This window comes from Nesoenas mayeri (genome assembly GCF_963082525.1).
Source record: "Nesoenas mayeri genome assembly, chromosome: 1".
NCBI classification, from domain to species: Eukaryota; Metazoa; Chordata; class Aves; order Columbiformes; family Columbidae; genus Nesoenas; species Nesoenas mayeri.
The window spans coordinates 15,600,983-15,614,300 of NC_137541.1; positions in this window are offsets into that span (position 1 = coordinate 15,600,983).

A 13,318-nucleotide genomic window follows, 5' to 3' on the forward strand; every position below is an offset into this window, starting at 1 on the left:
TTAAACTTAAAAGAGGAAAAAATGGGCAGTGTTAAGTAGAATGTTAACTTCTCTACTCTAGGATGCTGGCAAATCATCAAGTTTGCCTGTGGTAGGAAAGGAAAAAAATACATAGCATGAATTATTAGTTTTTAACTTGAATTATTATGGTATCTTTCCTGCTAGTTGATTTTTACCAAAGACAGAAGATGGCTTACGATGTTGCTTTTTTGCACTTGTGCCCATGTAATTCCTTCTTTCATTGTAGTTTTACGTGGGTTTTACATTACGTATAAATGACTAACTGAATTTTTAAGTTCTGTTATCATTTGCTTCGATCATTTCACAGAACCGTTAAGATTTTAACTACTGTTACCAGTGTTACTACTGAGTGTATTCTTGAAGGATTTTTAATAACTGTACTGTAATTGGTGTCTCAGTTATGAGACATGGCCAATCTGTTCTTGAAATGTAGATGTTTAATTGGTTACTGTGCACAACAATATTTTTACCGTATATGGCAGACTCTAGTTAGGGAAATCTGACAAGTTAAAGTGTCGAATATTTTGTTGTTCTGTTACATTATTATTCTGAACAAGATAGGCTTAAGACCGTACTAAAATATAAACTAAATGATGAATATTGTCTGTAAAATGATATTTTTAGAATTGTATTTTGTAGATCTGAAATAAATGAACACGTTCTATTCACTTGATTATCATTCATGAATATGCACTTTTGCCCAAAATACACATAAATATTTTTTACCCAGTTACTTAAAGACTATGTAATCTCAGTAAGAAATCGTATTCACAGCCACACTCAGAGGAATTGTTTTAGTTCCATATTAATAACTCTGTACAATGTCAGATACCTAAAATTTTAATAGTCTATAGTATTAGAACTGCAGTTATTATAATTGTAAAATGTGAATAGAGTATTACCACTTTTTAAGAGTACTTTATTCATTCCTTGCTTGTTCTATAAAGAAAAATCTGAGGATTTAGTAAGTCCCTAGTTTTGAAAAATAAGTAAAACTACTGTTAAATGTAACTCCAGAACAGGGAAATAAATGCCAATCACACAGAAAATTAGAAGGGCCAAAGCCCAACTAGAGCAGAGCCTAGCTACTGCTGTAAAAGGCAACAAGAAATGTTTCTATAAATGTATCAGCTACAAGAGGAGGGCTAAGGAGAATCTCCATCCCCTGATGGTGTGGGAAGAAACGTAGTGACAGAAGATGAAGGAAAGGCTGAGGTATTAAATGCCTTCTTTGCCTCAGTCTTTAACAGTCGGAGCAGTTGTGTGCCAGGTGCCCAGCCCCCTGAGCCAGTTTAGTTTTGAGCCCCTCATCGTAAGAAGGGCATTGAGGCACTGGAGAGAGTGCAGAGGAGGCGACGAGGCTGGTGAGGGCTCCGGAGCACAATTCTGATGAGGAGCAGCTGAGGGAACTGGGGCTGTTCAGCCTAGAGAACAGGAGGCTGAGGGGAGACCTTATCACTGTCTACAACTACCTGAAAGGAGGTTGTAGTGAGGTGGGGTGTTGGTCTCTTCTCCCAAGTAGCAAGTGGTAGGATGAGAGGAAATGGCCTCAAGTTGCACTAGGGGAGGTTTATGTTGGATATTAGGAAAAATTCCTTCAGTGAAAGGATCGTCAGGCATTGGAACAGGCTGCCCAGGGAAATGGTGGAATCACCATCCCTGGAGGTGTTTAAAAGGCATTTAGATGAGGTTCTTAGGGACATGGTTTAGTCCTAGAGTTAGGTCATGGTTGGACTCGATGATCCTGAGGGTCTCTTCCAACCGAAATGATTCTATGGTTCTTCTTCCAGGGAAGCTGCCCCCCTGCAGCGGCCTCCCTCCGCAGGAAAAGCTCTGCCGAGATCTGCACCCACAGGAAGGCTCTTTGGTCTTGCATATCATCTTCATCAGCAGTTCACAGTGTGCCAGACTGAATTGTATGCGATGTTTCTTATAGCCAGCAATTGCACCTCTGTGCTGAGTTCATTAGCAGACTTCATCACTTTCCGTGCCCGTGACACCTGCAGTGGGGCTGCCCAGGGGGTGCCACACTGGCCCCTCTGCGTCAGGTGCTGGGCACTCATCAACCCCTCTTCTGCCCATCAAAAGCAGCTGCCAGATCTCCTTTTAACCCACAGAACAAGCTATTTGGCAGCTTGCTGCCACTTCATTGATAAATAGCCATGCATTCATGGGACCGATTATCTGTTGGCTTTTGGGTGCCTCTGGAAGCCTCCACCCACAACTGACTTTGTTTTCTGGCGAGGGAATATGCCACAGGGATGTGGTTTGAGGCAGTCTGGCTGGAGCGGAATGGCCTTCCAGGTGAGGAGGTGGCCCCAGCACCGCTCTGCCCGTCCCAGCGCAGGACACGGCTGTCACTTTCTGCGGCATCGGCCACGTACCCAAAGCCCTGAAAGCCGGAGCTTTGGCACAGCTGCCACCGCCGGAGCAAGGAGCCGAAGCACCGTTTCCTGAGGCTGGGCCTCATGTCTTCCAGGGCATAAACACACTGGCCCCTCAGGGGAGATGTGAGGTTTGTAAGGGCTATAAAACAGGACATGCAAATTAGTCACTAACAGCGTTTTTCACAGGCTCCAATGCAGCATGCAGAGGAGAAAATTACTGCATTTTCTGAGTATGTCTCAATTATCATGCTTGTCTCCTATTAGCATTCTAAGATTCTTTCTGAAAATTATTTCTAAGGGCTACTTCTTCTTTCAGTTGTATTATATTTTTTGGGTAGTCTAAATTCACGTTATTACTGCAATTAACAGTGGAAATTTGAATCTATTCTTAGAGTCAGTGCCTCAGACTTGGTTTTGATTTGACATATACTTTGGCTCCAGCAAGATCATGAAGATGTTGGTTAGTGATGAGTGTGTCCCCAAGGTTCCAGCCTAATTATGTTCCAGGATGGGAAGAAAAGTTGAAAGGGAGCTGAGGTGTACAGCATGGTTATATTTAGATCTCCATTGAATACACCAGTTGCGCTTGTTAGAGGTATTTAATCTATCATTAGCAGAATATTTTACCTTATTTAACACATATTTAGCAGAATTTCTTCTAAAATGTGACCGATAATAAAGAAATATGGATATGAGAAGCTAACTCAAGAAGAATATCAATGGAAATTATAACTCTTTGACAGTATTTTTCACTATGAACTTTTTTTGCTGTCTACTGGCAATGTTCCAGAAATCCACATGAGTGGTCTCAAGGATTATGCAGGCTACGAAGTCTGTGCTGATGACTTTCTAACTCCGTTTGTGTAAAGTAGTCTTGAAAATAAGAAATAATAATTAAGAAATTAAAATCTGGAATACCAAGCTGTCTGCAGGGTCCGGTGGGCCCTTTGGGTATGCCAGTAATACTTAGGTATCTGAAAAACACTGATGTGTTTTCATGAATCTTCTAATTGCAACTTAAGCAATATATGTTGTGAAGAGCACTACAGAAATCACAGGCTCTCTGGACAGAAATCTGCAGGAAGAGATTCCTGCCACGCTCACCCCACTTCACATTTTGGAGGCAGAATTGCCCAGAAAAAGTAGAAAAATATTTTTAAATTTTGTGGCACATTTGCTGAAAATACAAATCATGCTGTGGAACAGAAAGCAGTTTGTCTGTAGTTGCACCGTTAACAATAAGGACTAATAAAGAGATACAAAGACAACCCCAGGTTCCAGTATAAGTTGGGGAATGACCTATTAGAGAGCCGTGTAGGGGAAAGGGACTTGGGGGTCCTGGTGGACAACAGGATGACCATGAGCCAGCACTGTGCCCTTGTGGCCAGGAAGGCCAATGGCATCCTGGGGTGTATTAGAAGCGGGGTGGTTAGTAGGTCAGAGAGGTTCTCCTTCCCCTCTACTCTGCCCTGCTGAGACCACACCTGGAATATTGTGTCCAGTTCTGGCCCCTCAGTTCCAGAAGGGCAGGGAACTGCTGGAGAGAGTCCAGCGCAGGGCAACAAAGATGCTGAAGGGAGTGGAGCATCTCCCGTATGAGGAAAGGCTGAGGGAGCTGGGTCTCTTTAGCTTGGAGAAGAAGAGACTGAGGGGTGACCTCATTAATGTTTATAAATATATAAAGGGTGAGTGTCAGGAGGATGGAGCCAGACTCTTCTCGGTGACAACAAATGATAGGACAAGGGGTAATGGGTTCAAACTGGAACACAGGAGGTTCCACTTAAATATGAGAAGAAACATCTTCTCAGTAATGGTATCAGAACACTGGAACAGGCTGCCCGGGTAGGTTGTGGAGTCTCCTTCTCTGGAGACATTCAAACCCGCCTGGACACCTTCCTGTGTAACCTCATCTGGGTGTTCCTGCTCCGGCAGGGGGATTGGACTGGATGATCCTTTGAAGTCCCTTCCAATCCCTGACATTCTGTGATTCTGTGTGAGGTTCGTACATCATTACATCATTAGCAAAGGAGGCACAGGTGATGGTTCTAGCATGATACAGGAAGATGGGCAGAAGGATGTGGCTTTTCCTGGCTTTTTGAGCACCAGTGGGTCTCTTTTACCCAGCAAGAGAGTGGCTGGGGTCCTGCCTGCTGATAATGAGCAAGTGAGCGCTTGCAAGGAAGAATCCTTTCCTTCCTACCCCTGGGAACGTGGGTTCATCGTTTCTGAGGGTGCACGGCAGCACTTGAAACAGCGAGCGCCCCAGCAGGCTGGGGAGGACGAGGCGGCAGCGCTCAGAAAAGGGGGTACCACTGCTCAGGTGATCTCCTGGGGATGCAAAAGAAGAGGCTGTCACTTTGGAAACCGCAGCAGCACGGTGCCAGAAGCACACACCAGTTAAATTTAGCTAACAAAGAGCCCTGTGTGTGGCAGGAGTGCTGTATCTGGTAAGTACGAGCACGTCCCACACTCGGGTGCAATCTCTCCAGTGTTCAGCACTGGCAATCACAGTCTGCAAGTGCTGGTCGTGCTCTCAGAGCTGTAGTGTCTATGGTCGGGGTTTAGCACCAATCCGTTTATTAAGTGCACAAAGAAACAAGTGGAAATTAATAATCTGTACATAGAAGCATCTTTTGAAATGATAAACAATGAGTAGATAAACAACAAAAGAAGGTAAAATCTAATGTAATGAAGAATAACCAGGCAAGATTCCTGAAAGAATAAAAAAAAAATAGAAATATTAAAGGCCTGTAGTACAAGACAATCTTAAAACTACAGCTCAGGCTTTGTACCAGATCCTCTTTTGCCTTTGAGTGTATTTTCCTTTAGTGAGACTAATTATCCTGCAAAAGGCTATGAGGGCTTTGACTGTTTAATAACCCAAGGAATCTGCTGCCAATTCAAGATATGTCCCGTCCAGACCTGAATTTTGCTCAGAATATTTACCGTTAAATTACCTGAGATTAAAGAAAAATGCAAAGAAATGGTGTGTACCTCTGCCCCAAATCAACCAGCAAGTGTCTGGGATTGGCATTAAACTCATCCCATAGGCAAGTTACTTCCCATCACGATGGAAATGGCTTTTTCTCTGAAGCATTTGGAGCTGCCCCTGTCAGGGACAGGATACTGGCCTAGACTGACTCTGGCTGTGATGCAGGATGGCAGCTCTTCTGCTCAGCTGTCAAATGTCTCTGCACAAAAGAATCTCGGTGAGATAAACAGGTCTCTTCAGGAAACACGCTCCCTTCAGCCAAAGTTATCCTTCATTTTGATGAAATTCATGACAGCATCTCTGTTTTACAAACCTGCTTCTTTCCCACAGAAATATGATGTGTTTTCCAAACCTTATAAAACATTCTGCCTGCCTGCGGAGAAAAATACCCAGAGATGTCAGTAACTTTAAGCAAGTCTGAAACTGACACACTCTAGGCAGGGACCATTCGATTCAAGATGATGCCTCACGCAAGGGCAGGTAACTGTTCCTCATGCCTCCACAGACCTTGTGTTCGAGGGAGATACTAATTAGCTAAACGTGTTCATTTTTCAGAGGAGCATCTCTGGGGAATCTGTCACTGCAATGGCACACCAAAGAGAGGGTTTCTAACAAGGCCAGAGACTTGAAGGTCCTGTGTAAGGCTGACACCAGCTCCATGGGGAGTAGGTGGCCACTGGGCACAGCTACATCTTTTCCAAGGCAACAGGCAGCTGGTGGCAGCAGCAGCCCTGGCAAAAACAGGTGCAGAAGTTGGGGTTCAAGTAGTTGGGCTTTACATGCCAGGACGAGCTCTGGTGCTTCGAGGCCAGGTAAAGCTTGTTGTGCTGAAGGCCAGACCAAGGGTTCTGCCCCCGTCACTCAGCTTTTCTGAAAAGGGAAAGGCAGAGCCCTGGCCCTCCACCGAGGAGGGAATGGGGCACAGCCAGCACCACCAGCAGGGTTTAGGCATCAGCAGATAAGGTACAGGACTGAAAGGACCCTTTCACAAGATTCATGCAACTGCTGTGCACAACTGTAGTTCGTTAACTCAATGTTAGCTGAGTATCCCTCTGAGGGATTTGAGGAATGCATCTCTTAGAAAACATTTTCCTAAAGTCTCATTCCCACTGTTCTCCTTTTCTTATTCTCCCCCTGCTTTCTTCTCTAAATACTAGCATGAGCTCTTCAGAGATTAATGTGTGCTTAAAAAGCCATATTTATCCTTATATAAAAACTTGTTTAGTTTACCCTGTCCTCTAGAGATCGGTATTCCCACAAGCCATCTAAACACAGACAACAATGTAGAGCATTTGGGAAAAAAAGCAAGAGGACTGTTTTCACAATGTTTTAGCACCAGAAGAAGGGAACCAATTGTCTTCAAGGGGGCTGAAACACAAGAACCTCACCCCAACCTGGAGATGTGGAAAAAATCCTAACTCATCAAGTATATTTGCAGAGTGTTGACCTTTTAAACTCCCTCCTCTTCCTCTGTCACCATGTGTACACACAGTCATTCTGCAAAGCCAGCTGTGGATGTGCACGCCAACACACGCCTCTCCATGGCTGCTCCGATGGTGTAACCCTCCATCGCCCCTCCAAAAAGCTGAGCACCGTGCAGTCACGGCTCTCTCTTCGTTCGACTTCTTTCCCACAGGAGCCCATGCTCCTTTTCTGTACCAGGCCTACAAAGTGCATCTGGAAAAAGAGCAATGAACATCCAGGAAAAATGAAGTGTTGTTCTACCTCATGTTTCTCAGTAAAGATTTACATGAGCTGCAATAAAGATTTACATGAGCTACAGAGATCTGTATGTGAAGGAATATTTTTATGACATCAGCCACCCACATAAACGCTAGAAAACCCCAACCTATGCAGAGTGGTCTTTACTGCAAAACTTATCCTCACTATCCTTAAGAACTAGTATTACCAGTACTATCCAATGAGAATAAATACATTTTATAAAATATAAACCTGCCTTTTTTTTTTAATCAGTAGATAAAGCCTTAATGTGAATGATTATTCCCTGCTGCTCAGCATCTTTGCCCCAGTTTCTCATTTCTGTTCTCTTGTTGCTGATGCTTGAACCTCAAAATCTAAAACTAGACTAGACTGGCCACGTCTTATAGCCGGGAAATGCACAATTTCATGTTATCAAAAGAACCAGGTGTCAAAAAATAGAAGTAAATGGATGCTGTCAACACCTGCACTGGAATAAACTTGCTAAAAATTCTCCTGACTGTGAATCCCTTCAGCAAAGGAATCTAACAGCGAAAGAACTCGGAAAAGCTGTGTGTATACGCTTCAAGGTGCAAAGCAGTGGAAGAGCAGCTTTCCCCAGGTGTCAGGCCCTGCACTCACCCTCCTGACTACACTTATCAGGCTCAAGGTGAAAAAGGAACTTTATAGTGAATACACATTTGATTGGAAAAATGGAGAAATCTTATTGCAGTTAGTGCATTAGCAACAGAAATGCAGCCCTTCTCCAGGCCGACCAAGGCTCAAAAAACCCAACCATGTGGGACCACCACAGCCTAGTTATCCCAGCTGGTATCATACGTGCAGCCTGTCCAAAGCTGTGCTCAAATCCAGCTAACAGCATCAGCCACTGGACCTGCTGAGAAGCGAGTTAACTACTTTCAGTGCTCATTGTAAAGCAACATTTCAGAGAGCACCCTTTTCTGTATCCTCTTCACAAGAGTTAGGCCAGTAAGAAAGATGCATGGGAGAGCACCATAATCACAATATGCTAATTTACAACAGCATCAAAATGGAATAAAAAGCACTGGTTTGTCAAAACACTACAGATGGGAACAACCTGCCAGGATTTATGTACAGCGGAGATCACATAGTTCACAGTGAGACCTCCCAAAAACTTAAAGGATACCACAACTCCTGCAGCATAATTCAACCAACACTAGAAGTAGATAAGTCACTGGCATCAGTGAGAACAGCACCCTTACAGGAGAAGCTCCATGAGTGCAGACGAGAGCACAGACATCCATATAGCAACATTTTCGTTCAAAGAGGGAAAGGAAATATTTGTAGAAATTTCACAAATCCACAAAAGGCACGATTTAAAAGACATAAAAGTATGGCATGAAAACATATAGAAGTCCAGAAGAAAAAATACCATCAAAGAAGTCTGAAAAACACCTCAACATTTGGAGAAACTCAGATAGATAATTCCCCCAAACTGCTCAGTGCCTACTAGAAATGAAGATATAATTAGACTAATGAGACAATGAGTCTTTTAGGACAATCGGTCCTTTGGGATAATTTAGGAAATCTGATTAACTTGCAGAATGACAAGGTATTCTTGGCTACCAAAGACTTGTGGAAGGAATAAACAGTTGCCTCTTGAGTATGAACTGCAGAAACAGAGCAGCTAGTCATTACAACTAAAACACCTCAATGGCTCTGAAAAAGATACTCGGGAGATCTCTCAGAATGATACGGACAGGGAAAGATGGACTGTGCGCTTCCCCATCGAGAATGATCAGAAAAAGTTAGTGACCGTTTCCTTTGTTCAAAACACCAGAACACGAACCGAACGGGCTCAATGGCAACGCCTGGTGTACCCAACGGAGCACAGCAGGAGCTGGCGGCTGCTCGTTCTCCACTCAGAGGAAACCATCACCTGCTGAGAGTTGATTACTATGGTAATTTTCCAAACTCAATCAAACAACATGGGAGCCAACAATACAACAAATCAGGCTGTGACAGAGCCCTACGAGGCCCCCCGGGCTGTGAGGGGAGAGGTATACAATGAAAGAAACTTCCATCTTCAATACATTTTCACATTTATGTATCCCATGTAGTCTCTACAAATTGCTGGCAGCAAGATATTTCTCATTAATTTGCTGAGTACTTTTTCCTAAAATCTATGGTTTACAAAGCCTTATACCAGGATAAAGCGACCGTCTGGTGAAGAGTGGGTCAGTGTAGGAAGCCTAACGTTAGTACCAAGCCCAGTGGAGGAATCCATCCCCTGCACATGGGCTGTATTGGCAACACTTGAACCCTGGCTGCCTGATTGATTAACCAACCTGCAAAATGCTTTTCTGGCACTTTTACCAACACCTAACATTAACACACAGTGATTTGTTGAACTGAGTATGAGTAAGTGCAAGAAATAAAAGGAAGGTGCTATTTGCCACTAGCCTCAAAATTTTGCAGCAGGATCTAGTCCAGGAATAGAACTGTGCTCAGTGGTTTCCTTGATTAAAAAGGACTGTAAAGAAGGGACAGCTGGCAGCGGATATGCAATAAGACAGGTTCTTGCTGGAGTCTGCTTTCAGTCCAAACGACAGCAAGGCCCTGAAAGCTGGGCTGAAAGTTCCTTGCTGTCACTTCATTTCTCCACTGTTTTTCCCAAATAAAAGCTGCTTTTCCTTAATTCTGGCCAAGAAGTCTGTGAGGAAAACAACAGAACTATTCCTGTAAAGGTAGGGGTGTGCATTAGCTTACTCTTGAGTGCCTACGCTGCAACAACTGGTTTGTATCTTTGAATCACGGAACGGTTGGGGTTGGAAGGGGCCTCTGGAGATCACCCAGTCCAACCCACCTGCTAAAGCAGGTTCACCCAGAGCAGATCTCACAGGAATTTTGCACTTTTCTTAACGCTGCATTATTCATGGAAAAAGGGCTCCTTTGGAAGATACAAGCAAATACCTTCCTGTCAGATAAGAGAACTAGAGACAGCTTATGACTTGGAGAGTGTCCATGCCCATGAGTCACCATGTGATAGTGCTTGCTAGATAACAGTTCTGCAGTGAATTTATTCAAGTAACAGTCAACAACAAACATCCGAGGGATTTAGCAGATCTGTACAGGATGGATGTTTCAGACATACACTACCCAATCTCCATATTCTCCATATTATTCTTCGCCCAATGAACAGAAAGCTGAGAAAGATACAAAACCAGCCAATCAGCTACTAATGAAAGCAAATGAAGGTTGTCAAGACCTTCCCTCAGTTTACTGGACTACTGAAAACAAGCAAAAGCTGTGAGTTGTTTCTGATGCCAAGAGTTATTAATCAACATTCATTCACTGGAAGAAGAGGTAGAAATTGTGCTATGATAAAAAGTGTCAACTCGCTTAAAAATTCCACAAGAAATGTCAGTATTTTGACAAGAAGCCTACAAAGATGGTATGTCCTCACAAAAATTAAATCAGCAAAACAGCCTAATTTTTATGCACACAGAATGGACATACAAGGAAGAAGGGAACTTCTTGCTCTTCATTGCACAATGTGCTGCCAGCAACACTGAAACTGCAAATGAAGAGAAAATACATGCAAAATTAGCAAGTTCAGGGAACCTCCTGCTTAGCATACAGAAGAGAAGACCCAAGCACAGCTGATTTTTCACTGTTTGGCTATAGCTGCAAGAACCAAAAGCAATGCTTGCTTCAGATGAAAGAGAAGTTTTAAATGCCCAAGCAAAAGATTACGGTACAACCTTTTTGACAACCTTTTCAAGAATATCTCAAAAATTGTTTTGCATATGAGAATGTGTGGCAAGACACAAGCAAGTCACATCATGTATGCATTTTTTAAGTAAGAAGAGGAAGAAATTAGAGTCATCCTTAATCTTTTTTTTTCATGTGCTTTGAGGTGAGACGCTGTGAGCAGAGCACCTGTTTGAAAAGTTTTGTTAATAACCGCCTGTGTGGTGTAGCTAATCCCGTATCGATGTCCATTCATTCACACAGGCAATAAAATCATGTTTACATTGGGATATTTGCCTTTTTATTTCCTCAAGAGGTGATTTCTTTCACACCCTTACTAACACAGAGTAAATTTCCAGTTGGAAATGTAGATAGCAAAGACCATGATGCCCATAGGCATGACCTTCTGGGAAGAGGAACCTTGGATGCTCTTGTTGAACAGTGGATGTCCCTGTGGCAAACTCAAGGTGGACACAAGATAAATAAGAAAGAAGATAAACCTATGGTATCACTCCACATCTTTGGGAGGTTCCTGCTGTCACTTTTTCACATGGGGAAAGAACAGGGGAGGTGAGATTCCCACAGTGAGTGTCAGGGCTCATATTGCCTTCCATCTCGGGAGATTTTTGAATGGTATTTAGGCCAGGTGCCCACTGCAGATTAGAGGCAAAGAGGGTTTTGATGGGAACAATTGCTGCTGCTCGCTGGATGTCTGCTCTCAGTGCATCTGGGAGCGTATGTGTAGCCAGGACAGCACGTGTCACCAGGGGAGCAGGAAAGGAGGCAGCTGCAGCCAGGGCTCAGCAGAACAAGGAGAGCGAATTGCTGGGCACCAAGCTGTACATCCAAAGAGCCAGCTTCGGAGGAATCTCGCCAATGCCAAATCACAGTGAATAAGCTCTAGTTCGAGCTGCAGCACTGCAGGCCTGGGCTTGGGAGCAGGATGTACTGAAAACAGGAACAAGATTCAGAGCTGGAAATTCAAAGCCCACTTCAGCCGTGTCTTCTTCAGCTCTTGGAAAACAGCCTCAGTAAATCTCTAGTCGCATCATCATGACAATTTTCCCAGCTTGTTGGCTAAACAGTACCAGTACTAAATATAGGGCTCTTTGGCATGCCAGTAGGAGCTTGCCAAACGTGAAGGAGAGCAATTTGTCCTTCCTGAGAAGACACATGCCACCATCAGGCACATGGTACTGAGCCAGAAACAATTCACCCCAGAATGGCAAACAGCCCACTACTGGCCTCAGCCTGATGTATTCCCACACTGACATCTTATCACACTTACAACATGGAGAATAATTAGGACATTTCAGGGCAGTATTTTTTTCCAGGTAAGAGTCACTCTCGTAAGAGAACTCTCTGAAGTACAAAGTCAAAAAGCATTGTCCCTGTTTAAAAAAAACAGGGTGAAATCTGGTGAGTCTTCACATCGTGTTTTAAGGTCCTAAACCCACAGATGAGACTGCTCCACCTCCAGCTACTTTTAATATGTAAATTGGTATGCACTAAGCCCTGTGACAGCTGTCACAGCTGTCAGAGTGGGTAACAGAGAAATGAGCTGCATTTAAGAAGGAATTGGCTTACTTATTCTTTAAAGTACAGGCCTTTAAATAAACAATAAACTGTGGAAGACCTATTTAATGTAATATATGGGTTTACTTTGCTCAGAAAATGAGCTAACCCTGGGATAAAAACCAAACCACTTTGTGAATCTCTTCTGATGGATTATGTCCTTGCAAACTCAGACAGACTGGTCCAGTTTTTAGCAGCTTTGTCATCAACAAAGTCCAAGAACAGACTTTAAACTAACACAAACACAAGACATTTCCATTTTTTCAAGACCTCTGATCTTTCCCCCAAGAAAACGAATCCATTGCAGTCTTACACTGGAAATGGATTAGTTACAAAAACGCTTCTGAGAAATGAAATGTTAGACTTCCATCCAACAGTGAAAGCTGGGCAGGCACAAAGGTCCATAGGCACACATATACTTACAGGATCGTGACCTAGAACAACAGAGAAAACCACTGAGGTCTCAAGAAGCTAAATTGCTCTGTTATTTCGAATACAATAAATATGTTCAGAGATAACCAGAAGTAAGAAAGGAAATCAGCACTGATTAAAAGTACGTCTATACATACATAAGCGGAAGACTCTATGGAGTTTCCTGTGTAAGGAGGTTTACTAGATATGTTCAGAGATCTGGGGTTTTTTTCTATTTGAAAAGGTTGAGGATGAGAATCAAGTACACTGGAACAATAGAAAGGATTTTTGTATTGCCTGTTAACTTGTCCATGAGTGAACCTCCAAGCTGTGCTAAGCAAGGACCTTTGCACTGGAGACTTTTCTTCATTTCCAGCCTACAGCCAGGGAGTATCTGCCATACAGAAAATCCCAAAACCCCAAAAAATCCCCAACAAACAACCCCCACAAAAACAAAATGAAAGACAAACAAAGAAACCCACACAAAAAAAAAACCTAA